Here is a 12,186-nt window from a genome sequence, read left to right as displayed (position 1 = left end):
CTACTAAAGAAGCACTCTCTTGAAGTTGGCGTCGCCCCCGCGTCGCTCCAACAGGGGCGACACGGGCGGCTAACCCTAGCCGCCGCCGGCGGTCTCCCCTCCCCTTCCTCTCCTCCTCGTCGCCACCAGAGGAGCCGCCGACGCGTCGCGCGGCTGCCGAGGAAGGTGGCGGCGAGGCCTTCGTCGTCCCTTCACGGAGAACCGGATCCACGAGGCGGCGGCCCCTGCTGGTTCGGCGCCGCCATTCGCGCTCTGGACGGTGTGCGCGGGGACTCTGCCCGGCGTCCTCGACCGCTCGGGTGGTGGGGAGTCGGCGCTTGGCGGCGACAGTTCGGGGCCTTCGTCCTCGCCAGATCTGGAGGCCCGCTGCTCCCTCGTTCCCGCTCCTTCCCCTTTGCGCTTGATGCCGGTGGATGCTGCTGGTTCCGGTGCTTCTGGGGATGGTGGTGCAGATTGGGACCAGGGGAAACCCTAGGCCGGCTGGTTCGGCTCGACAGCGGCGTCGGCTTCGGGCGACGCATCCTTCCTGAAGGCGGTGTCGTGGTCCTTATTCTTGTCACCTCCGGTCCTCTCCCGGGTGAAAACCCAAAATCCGGCCTGGATTGGGCAGCGGTGGCGCCATGGGCGTCATCCCCTCCTGGGAGGCGTTGCCTGGGGAGCTAGGACTTGGGTGTGGGCTCATGAAGGTGGGGGCTTTGGCCGCCGGCTGGATCTCTGCAGCTGCTCGCGGCGGCTTTCATGTTGTGCAGAGTGCCCCTTGTATCTTTAGGGCGTTTCCTATTTTTGGTGTTCGCGTCGGAGGAGCGGCGTGGCATCTGGCACGTCGACAACGGCGAGTCTCAGCGGCATGGAGCGGTAGGGGTTTCGCCGATGGGCGTGTGATGATGGACGAGCGCAGGATGGTGGCGCTGTCTGGCGTCGTGGTGGCGTCGATGGCAGAGTGACCTGGCACGATTCATGCAACAGTACAACTCTGAAGATGGATTGATGGTACGTGGCTGCGGCGGCCTCATGCCCGGCAATGATCCTGGTTGAAGAGCACGCCGGACTGGTGGGTGCCCATATACGGCAGGCGTCCTGGTTAGGATCTCAGGTCTTAGATGTTAGGTTTGGCTGCGAGGTCTGTTTGGTATTAGGCCCAGACCATCAGCGCCCCTTCATCAGTTAGATAGGAGTAGCGACAGAGGTTGCGAAAATGGTGGCTTTGGAACTGCTGGCATGCGATGAAAGGCAAAGGTGCGGATTGCTCTCGCATGCATACGTCTCCACTTGTTCTGTGATTTAAATTTCCATTGCAATGCCGGCATTACTGTGCACAATCTTGTGCCTTCCGGTCAGACACGTAATTTTACTTCTCGGGCCACAACATCCATATACTTTGCATGGCCTAGGATATCGTTCTATATTTGCTCATGTCCAGGGCCGGTAGACAGGATCCATCTCCAAGGTATATAGGGCAAGAACACTAGATGCCTACATAGTTTACATCGCCAATCGATTAAAAAAATATTGTTCAAATTGCCTCGGCCCTGTATGTCTATCTGTGGAACTTCAGGATCCATGTCCAAATTAAGGACAAGAACACTGCATAGTTTACTACGCCCCTGTATGTCTGTACTTTGTACTGTCTTTGGAACGTCAGGATCCATGTCCAAATTTAGGACAAGAACACTGCATAGTTTACTACGCCTGTATGCCGCTTTACATCCAGCAATCACTAGGTTTACTGTGCCTTGTTATTGCAAATCAACCGTTTTCAACTGTGTTGAGGACAGTAGATAATCCAACTGGCAGAGGAGTAGGTCATCCTCTAATTCCTTGCAAGTATGGTTTAGTGGCTTGCATTGTAGTTAGCACCATAGAATCAATCCCCTTCAACCTCCCGCTAGCTCACCACAACACCATTCGGAGGAGCCAAGGAGGACAACGACCATGGAGGCTGTGCAATGGATCATGTCGGTTGGGACCAGCTTCTTTGAAGCGATCCAGCTGAGCAACGACTTGTCCCACCTTCGGAGCATCTTGCCGAAAGCTCACATCCTCATCGATCGTGCCGAGCGGGGCAGGTTCAAGGACAAGAAACTGGCTCATTTGCTATCGGAGCTCAAGGACAGAACCTGTGATGCAGAGGACATTCTCCGAGAGTTCGATGACCAGGTACAGCGACAGAAGATGGAGAACACCGGCCGAAGCAGGACAGGTCAACTCGTCTCTTCCTCATTTAATCTTTTCAAGGTTTGGATCAGTGGTACCAAAGCAAGACTGAAGGAGGCCCATAGGAACCTCGACATGGCATATGCGAAAATCGATATATCACTTGACAATTTGGGTCTTAATGTTGAGCCAGCAGAGCTTGACAAGCCTCTCATGCCGGAGAAAACTTCAGTGATAGGAGTTCCTCAAGTATACGGTCGTGATGAAGAGCGAGATCAAGCGATTGAGAGATTGGGTGTGAATGTGATGATTGGACGTGACAATGTACGGGATCAGGTCATCAAGCAATTGGGTGTGCCACTTATCAGGGATGGTAGGTCGGCATGGGCTGTTGGAAAAAAAGTAGCAGCTCCAGGCACGAGTGTTCTTGCAGATACGCCCACAACTGCTAAGAGACTAAAAGGAGAGAGTAGCAGGAGTGTTTCTGCCGAGTTGACTCACCCTATTCCCGTCTTGCCGATCATTGGCATTGGCGGGGTGGGGAAGACAACCTTGGCTCAGTACATCTACAATGATACAAGTGTTAAAAGCCACTTTGACGTGAGAGTGTGGGTTTGTGTTACTGATTATTTTGATGAGAAAAGAATAATAAGAGAGATCATCGAATCTGTAACTATGGGAAAAATCAAGTCCTCGGGTAGTTTAAATGCTCTTCAAGTGGAATTGGAGGAACGGTTGATGAGACAAAAGTTTCTTTTGGTGCTGGATGATGTGTGGCTGACTGCTAACAACAAATGGGAGGCATTCTATGCACCATTCAGGTCTGGACATGATGGCAGCATGGTATTGCTGACTACAAGGTTACCAAAGGTTGTGCAGCTTGTCAGCACTGTTAAGCCTATTAAACTTGAAGGCTTGCCTAGTAATATATTTTGGGAGTTCTTTAAGACATGTGCATTCGGTAAACAGCACACAGAGTCATATCCTCATCTGCAAGATATTGGTCGTAGTATTGCTGATAGGTTATGCGGGTCTCCTCTAGCTGCCAAAACCCTTGGACGTTTGTTGAGTAGGAGTCTCACTATGGACCATTGGAGGAGTATACAGAGCAGTGAATTATGGAGGCTAGAGCATCAAGAGAACGAGATATTACCAGCCCTTCAACTCAGCTATGTGTATCTCCCACAGTATCTAAAGAGATGCTTTTCGAGCTGCTCTATATTTCCGAAAGATTATAGCTTTGGAAGAGAAGAGATAGTTGCATTTTGGGTGGCAGAGTGCTTTGTTAAACCAGATGGGACCTTGCGCCTTGAAGATGTGGGATACCGCTATCTGGGTGAACTAAGAAGTAGCTTCCTTATTCAAGCTGACCCCAATAATGAAAATGGATACGTCATGCATGACTTGATCCATGACATGGCGCTGTCTGTTTTAGAGGATGAATACTTTCTGATCCAAGATTTGAGCTACGAGAACCTTCGAAACATTCCAGACAAGGTTCGCCATGTGTCAGTCGAGGTGGATAATGAAGCTTTGAACAGATTGGGAGAAATTCAACATTTGAAGAAGTTGCATTCGCTTAGGTTTGGAACAAGACTCGAGGTTGAGGTTTCCTGGTTCAAGAATCTATCAAACATTCTCTTTTTGAGTCTAAAGGGTTGCAAGCTGGTAAAGCTACCTGAAAGCATTTGTGAGTTGAACAGTCTCCGCTCTCTTGACATATCTGAGAGTAGCATACAAGAACTGCCTGAGAAATTTTGGTGTCTTTACAGCCTACAATATTTTTTTGCGACTTCAGAGTTGAAAGCAATTCATCAGGACATAACAAAGCTTGTTAACTTGCGCCATCTATCACTGGTGTCATACAAACGAGCTATAGAGTTTTCTAAAATAAGCGGGCTTGGGAACCTGTCATCCCTACAGACCCTTTATTTTTTCACTGTTGGAAAAAAGAAAGGACGGAAAATTAGTGAGTTAAAGGACATGAATCATCTAAGTAAAAGTTTAGAGATCCGTTCTTTGGCTGACGTGCAAAGGTGGGAAGAAGCTGGTGAGGCTAGGCTTATTGACAAGCAATACCTCAAGTCGTTGACGCTAGAGTGGCGACGCCATGTATGCGTGTTGAGGAGCGGTCATAACAGAGTTCTGCAAGGGTTGCATCCTCCTTTGGGTATTGAAAATCTTGAAATTGCTAAATTTGGGGGTGATAGCTTTCATCCAAGTTGGTTAAGGCAACAAAACCTACCTGCTTTAAGAAAACTGACGATTACAGATTGTCATGGATTTGAAAGGTTTGATCTACAAAGGAGAATGCCAAATATTGAAGTACTCACAACTTCTGTTGATGGTGCATCAGGTGGTTCGATTCGTGTTGGCAGTATACAGCAAGTTGGCATCAACAACATCAATTACAATGCATGTCGTCCCTTCATAAGCCTCACCACTTTATTTATTTTCTCATGTGGTATGCTGGCAAGTCTTGATCAGTTGTTATGCCCAGAATATTTGCCATCCATCCAATCTATACGGCTTCAATTTTGTGAAAGTATAGAATCACTACCTGTCCACAAATTTGGAGGGTTTGTTTGCCTCCGAGATCTGAAAATCACAGATTGCACGAGCTTGAAGTGCGGAGTAGCAAATTTTCCGCCATCTCTCCAACGGCTCTATATTGACTGTAGCGGTGAGCTTGACAGGTCATTAAAACCAGGCTGCTTAGATAATCTCCCCTGTCTCACCCTTCTATACTTGGACAACTGTCGCAGTGTGGAGTCCATTCTACCGAACTCGATCAACACAAACAATCTCAAGGGTCTGGTTCTTAAAAAATGCCTTAAGTTATCCTCCATTGGAGGATCGCATGCTCTTTCGTCCATACAGTATGTCGACATATCTGAGTGCCCCCAGCTTACCGAAGTACAACAACCATTCTTAAAGAAGGGACTGAACAGATCAGAGCAGAAGGATCTACTGGCTTTATATAAATGTAAGATACCTGAACCACTTGAACGTGTACAGTTAATGCGAGTTGTTTCTGTTCTGTTTGATCATCCTTGCAAATGTTTTTAGTCTTTCCAAAGTGCGGCTCTTAAGTTTTCACTAGCCAAATGTTCAAACAATCTTAGGGGTTTTCTTACTGAATTTATGCCAGTCACTATTTCCAATTAAAAACATTGTTAATTGTAGCTTTCCAAGAGTTCACCATGTGGCGGATGATCGTTTGATCATACACCATTAGTTATGTCAACAATCAGAACTTCATAGCAAAACCTATAATAGCCTCCCCATTTTCTCCATCAATCAATGTGCTCTGTTATGTCTGCAGTGTTCATTGTAAAATATAAATATATTTCGAATAAGTATGCAGTAGAATTCTAAATTAATTAACACAGCATGCCACTGATCCATCGCTTTCTTTTTGTCGATCTGTTTATACTTGTTGCAGTACTGGAAGTGACACCGGCCGTGCCCCAGTAATATTTTGAATGAGGCTTCCTAACACACCTGGCTTGCACTGCCTGCTGCAAGTGAGGTGTTCCTTTTTCTTCCCAGGATGTAAACAAGTGCCTGAGGAACATCCACATGGTCTGTTCATCCGTTCTTAACCCTGGGATTCTTACGCAATCTTCAATAGCCTGAAGTTGTAATTCTAGTACGTACATTTATCAGTATGTGGTCTACTATATATGTGTTTTCTATCAGGGATTCATCTGCGGTTTTCATAGGACAAAGTTTTGAGTCCAGTACATACACATGCAACAGTATGTTGTGCTGCACTCGGATCCGCATGGCACTTGCTGAAGAAGTCCATCTGGGAACTAAATCATTAGTGATGTGAGGTATCTTGATTCAGAATTTCAGAAGCTGGATGTTCAGCTGGGAATGGATGCAGAGATGAGTGTTCTGATGTGTAAACCTGATAATACTGGGCGGCTTGATTGCCTGCCTCAGCGCACCCCCTCATTATATATATAGCATTAGTAGTTTACAATTACAAAAGGAGACCCAAGTAGGGAAACTATCTATGTGGAGGCAGCCGGACTTGTACTCCAAGTCGGCTTGAAGCCGTAGCTGTATTGGTCTCTAACACGCCCCCGCAGTCTGAACCGGGAACGGAAGTGACCTGAAGACTGGACCGAAAGTCGCGGAAAAGAGCTGTTGGTAAACCCTTGATAAAGATGTCTGCAAATTGCATGGCTGACGGAACATGAAGAACACGAACGGCACCAAGAGCAACCTTCTCCCGGACGAAATGAATGTCTAACTCGATATGTTTCGTGCGACGATGTTGTACCGGGTTAGCTGACAAGTAGACCGCACTAACATTGTCACAATATACAATAGTAGCAGTGGAGATGGGCCTGTGAAGTTCCTGTAATAACTGACGAACCCAGCAAGACTCTGCAACGGCCGCAACAACGGCTCGGTATTCGGCCTCTGCGCTAGATCGAGAAACTGTAGTCTGTCGTCTGGATGACCAAGAGACAAGGTTATCACCAAGGTACATGCAAAATCCGGAGGTGGAGCGACGTGTATCCGGACATCCAGCCCAATCGGCATCTGAGTAGGCTGTAAGAGAATGTGTAGAAGTGCAATGTAGAGAGAGACCATGATCAAGGGTGCCATTGAGATAGCGGAGGATGCGTTTAATGAGAGATAAGTGAGGTTCACGAGGGTCATGCATATGGAGACAGACTTGCTGAACAACATAAGCAATGTCTGGGCGAGTGAGAGTGGCATATTGGAGAGCACCAGCAAGGCTACGATAGAGAGAGGGATCTGGAACCGGAGGACCGATAGAGGAAGGTAGTTTGGCGTTAGTATCAATAGGGGTAGTAACTGGGTGACAATCGCGCATGCCAGCATGAGACAAGATGTCAAGAATATATTGTCGTTGAGAAAGATGGAGACCAGAAACCGAACGAGTGACAGAGATACCGAGAAAATGATGAAGAGGACCAAGATCCTTCATGGCAAACTCGCGAGCCATGGAATTAGTGATGGTGGTAAGGAAAGATAAAGAGGATGCAGTGAGAATAATATCATCTACATAGAGAAGAAGATAGGCTGAGGAAGAACCTTGATGGAAGATGAAGAGAGAAGCATCGGATTTAGATTCAGTGAACCCGAGAGAACGAGCAAAGGATGCAAAGCGTTGGAACCAGGCACGAGGGGCTTGTTTGAGCCCATATAAGGATTTGAGGAGACGACAAACGTGAGTAGGATAACGAGGATCAATGAAACCAGATGGTTCCTGGCTGTAGACTACCTCATTAAGATGACCATGAAGGAAAGCATTTTTAACATCAAGTTGGTGTATAGGCCAAGACTGTGAGATGGCTAGAGAAAGGACGATACGAATGGTGGCTGGTTTGACGACAGGGCTGAATGTTTCATCAAAATCAACCCCCGGTTGTTGAGAGAAGCCACGAACAACCCATCGAGCTTTGTGACGTGAGAGAGAGCCATCGGCATTGTATTTGTGACGGAAGATCCACTTGCCACTCACAATATTTGTGCCATATGGTGGAGGAACCAAGACCCACGTTTTATTGAGTGTAAGAGCATCGAACTCCTCCTGCATGGCTTGACGCCAATTGGGATCACGAAGGGCTATGAGATAGTTATGGGGAAGAGGGGAAGAGGCCATAGCGGAAAGGTTTAAACGGTCAATAGGCGGTGGAAGGCGACCGGTAGTGGCGCGTGTGCGGTGAAGAGGTGCTGGAGGTGGCGGTGGTGGCGGTGGTGGGGAAGTTGTGGGAGGAGTAGCTGGCGTGGCGGGAGGGGTAGCCTTCTGGGGTGTGGTAGGAGGCGTGGAGGGGGAAGGGGGGGGGGTCCTATGTTGGTGAGTTGTGGCTAAGGGGTGCATGCATAACGGGTGTATGTGTGGTGGGTGCAGGCGGTGGAGAAGAGTGAGGCATAATGGGTGGGTCAATGGGCGGATCAAAAATTTCAGTGCAACGGGGTGGAGAAGTGTAACACCCCGAGAATCATGCTACAGTAATCCCCTTCTAATGATGCCTTGTCATCATTGTTACCGTTGCTAATCTCACTTTGATTCTATTTCAGTTCAAATTTCAAATTCAAAATAAAGTCCAAAACTCAAAGTTTTCAAACATGAAAACTAAAATGTTCATCATGTGGCAAATAATCATTTGATAATATTGGCGGTGAACCAACATTTTTGCAAGGTGCTTATGGCCTAAACCAATTAAACAGTGACTAAAGCAAATAAATTAAATGCTTGTTAGGTTATAAAAATAATATACTACTTTATTTGGTGCCAAGTTAATTATAGAAGTGGCCTAAGTTAAAATTGTATTTTATGTGCAAGATTGGTTTTTATAAATCTATTTTTGCTTTCGGACTTAAAAAGAAAAACAAAAAAGTTAAAAAAAAGAAAACCAAAAGAAAAGAGAGAGAGAGAGAGAGAGACAGCAACCCCCTTGGACCTAACCCACCTGGGCCGGCCCACCTAACCCACCCGAGCCAGCCCAGATCCCCCCTGCCCGTCCCCTTCCCTGTTCCCCCGACCGGGGTCGGAACAGGGGCGTAGCCCCGCCGAACCCACTCGCCGTCGTCGGCGAGGGGATAAGGCCGCCACGCGCACGCCTCGAGCCCTCCCCCTCACCTACCACCACACCCACTCCCCCTTGACGCCTCGCCTTTTCCCCCTTCTCTCTTCCTTCCTCCCACTCCGCCAATCTGGAGAAAGGGGCCGATGCTTTTGTCGCCGTCGCCGCGCCACCACCGCGGCCATTGCCGTCCCCGGGCGCCTCCGGCGTGCCCACCTGCCTCGTCGGCCTCTTCTGCGCTTTCCCCGACCACGAGCTCGGGTCGGAAGCCACCAGGGAACCCACTGCCTCCCCGTCTACAACCTCCGTCTGCCACGGTCGCCGCCATCTCCCTCGACTCCGGCGCCGCCCTGCAGCTACTAAGCCACCGAAGGGCCACCTTGTGCCCCCGCGGTGAGCACTGCCCCTCTCCTTTCCCACCGCCCGCTTTCTGCTGCCTCGTAGCACGCTCCCCGCATCGCCTCTGCCGTTGCCGGACTGCAGCTCCACCGTGCTGCACGCTGTCGTCGCCATCGTCATAGACACGTCCCGCTGGGCTCACGGCCGTGCTCCGGGGAGCCCCTGGTGCCGCCAGTTCCTTCAGCTCGCCTCCTCGTGCCCCCTAGCCGCTAGCCCGACGACCCTCATCTCCGGCCGCCGCCTTGCCTCACCACCGACGGCACTCCGGCCACTCCCCGCCCGGGCCACCACCGCTGGCTTCGTCCGCTCGTTCGAACGAGCTAGGACACGAGCCCGGAGATGCCCCGTAGCTAAATCCCCCCCGCTGGCCGTGCTTCCGCCGTGGTTTTTGCCACCGGCGGCTAGACGTCGGCGCTCGCGCTGACGTGGTCGACCGGGGCTACCCCCCAGGGTCACTACCTGGTGGTCCCAGGGGCCCGGGCTGGCCAGTTGACGGAGGTCAACTCTGACTGGGCAGCCCCCAGTCACTGAATGGTGGGACCCGTCCGTAACTCTAATTAAATTAGTTAACTTAATTAATCTAAACTAACGAGTCACTGACAGGTGGGCCTAGAGTTTAATTAACTAGGTTTAGGTTAGTTTTAACTCTGTTTAAACCCGCTGTCTATGACAGGTGGGTCCCCCATGTCAGTTTTGACCAGTCAACGTCCTGTTGACTACTGATGTCACCTCTGACCTCATGATGATGCAGTAATTCATTTTGTGAATTATTTTAGTTAATAATAAATCTAGAATATTATTAAAACTTTGAAAATTGATAGAAATTAAACCGTAGCTCGGATGAAAATGTTTTCTATATGAAAGTTGCTCAGAAAAATCCAACGAATCCGAATATGCGGTCCGTTCATCTGTCACATGCCCCTAGCATGCTGAACATGGAACTTTCCCCCTCTTTTCCTTTGTCCGGAATCCACCTAAAGTCGGGAATTCACCCTCGGATGTTTCCCCCCTTCGTCTGCAACGTGTAGTACCGCGTTAGAGCACGCTTAGCGCTACGTATCGTCATGTCATGCTTAGTGTTACCTCTGTTTGCTATGTATTTACTGTTTCTTCTCCCTCTTCTCTCTGGTAGACCCCGAGACCGATGTTGCCCCTGTGATCGACTACGTCGACGACGACCCCTCCTTGCCAGAGCAACCAGGCAAGCCCCCCCTTTGATCATCCCGATATCGCCCATTCCATTCTCTCATGCTTGCATTATATTTTGCTACTGTTATTGTTTGCTCCTATTCTGCTGCATAGCCTGTTTATTGTAACCTGCTATTGTTACCTACCTTCTTATCCTAAACTGCTTAGTATAGGTTGCTTAGAGATCCATCAGTGACCCCCACTTTGTCCCGACTGCCCCGCTGGATAATCATAAGACCCGATCAACGGGATCGAAGACCAGGCCCCGACACCGCACATCACTTCCCCTTAGTTGCTCGACACTACTAGGTTACTATCGAGTACCGAGGGTGAGACCTCATCAGCACTTCTGATGTTAACCCTGTAGTGTAGTTATTCGGTCGTGGTCATCGAGGGTGATTTCCTCTTTAACCACTTCTGATACAACTCTGTCGTGCAACCCCTCAAGTGTGGACCTCGAGGGTGAATCCTCTTATGTTCAACTTGATGACTACATCGAGTGGAATTCGCCGGGGGTGATTCCTCGGGCTTTCCCCTTGATGTTTAGACACACAGTTACTATGGTTACTATGACTTTGCACTGGACCCTGTTACTAAAGACAGGTTGGCCCTGAGGGGTACCCGCGCGAGCTTAATTGCGAGTGATGTGGAGTCGGGCGGACCTGGAAAGTGCCCATGAGATAATTACGAGGCGTGGCCGGGCATTCCTAGCCCTTGCCGCAAGTCCTCGAGACGGGGCAACAGGGTCACATCTTTCGTGAGTCTCTGCTTGTTACCGCGCGTTCCTAATCCACTACGATTTGGATATTTGATCCGAGGGGCCTCTGGCCTGATAGCACTAACCATCACGTGGGCATAGTATGGGCGTTCTGCGTCGTATGCATCAGCCGAAGCTTAATAGACGTCAGCGACTGAGCGGCGTGCGCCGGGTTGGACTGCATAAGCGCCTGCCTTGTTGAAGGAGGTAGCTAGGTCTGCTCATCGGCCGCCCACGCAACGTGCAGGAGTTCCCGGGGAGATGGCCCATGACCCCTGGGGGCATAGGTTTAGTCCGGCGTGCTGGCCTCTCTATTAAGCCTAGGTCGGGTTGCGGCGTATTGTTTGGCCGAGGCCGGGCATGACCCTGGAAAGTGAAGGAAATATGCCCTAGAGGCAATAATAAAGTTATTATTTATTTCCTTATAATCATGATAAATGTTTATTATTCATGCTAGAATTGTATTTTTCGGAAACATAATACATGTGTGAATACATAGACAAACAGAGTGTCACTAGTATGCCTCTACTTGACTAGCTCGTTAATCAAAGATGGTTATGTTTCCTAACCATGAACAATGAGTTGTTATTTGATTAACGAGGTCACATCATTAGTAGAATGATCTGATTGACATGACCCATTCCATTAGCTTAGCACCTGATCGTTTAGTATGTTGCTATTGCTTTCTTCATGACTTATACATGTTCCTACGACTATGAGATTATGCAACTCCCGTTTACCGGAGGAACACTTTGGGTACTACCAAACGTCACAACGTAAATGGGTGATTATAAAGGAGTACTACAGGTGTCTCCAATGGTCGATGTTGGGTTGGCGTATTTCGATATTAGGATTTGTCACTCCGATTGTCGGAGAGGTATCTCTGGGCCCTCTCGGTAATACACATCACATAAGCCTTGCAAGCATTACAACTAATATGTTAGTTGTGAGATGATGTATTACGGAACGAGTAAAGAGACTTGCCGTTAACGAGATTGAACTAGGTATTGGATACCGACGATCGAATCTCGGGCAAGTAACATACCGATGACAAAGGGAACAACGTATGTTGTTATGCGGTCTGACCGATAAAGTTCTTCGTAGAATATGTAG

The sequence above is a fragment of the Triticum dicoccoides genome, chromosome 4B, assembly GCF_002162155.2.
Source record: "Triticum dicoccoides isolate Atlit2015 ecotype Zavitan chromosome 4B, WEW_v2.0, whole genome shotgun sequence".
Classification (NCBI taxonomy): domain Eukaryota; kingdom Viridiplantae; phylum Streptophyta; class Magnoliopsida; order Poales; family Poaceae; genus Triticum; species Triticum dicoccoides.
This window is presented reverse-complemented; position numbering follows the sequence as displayed.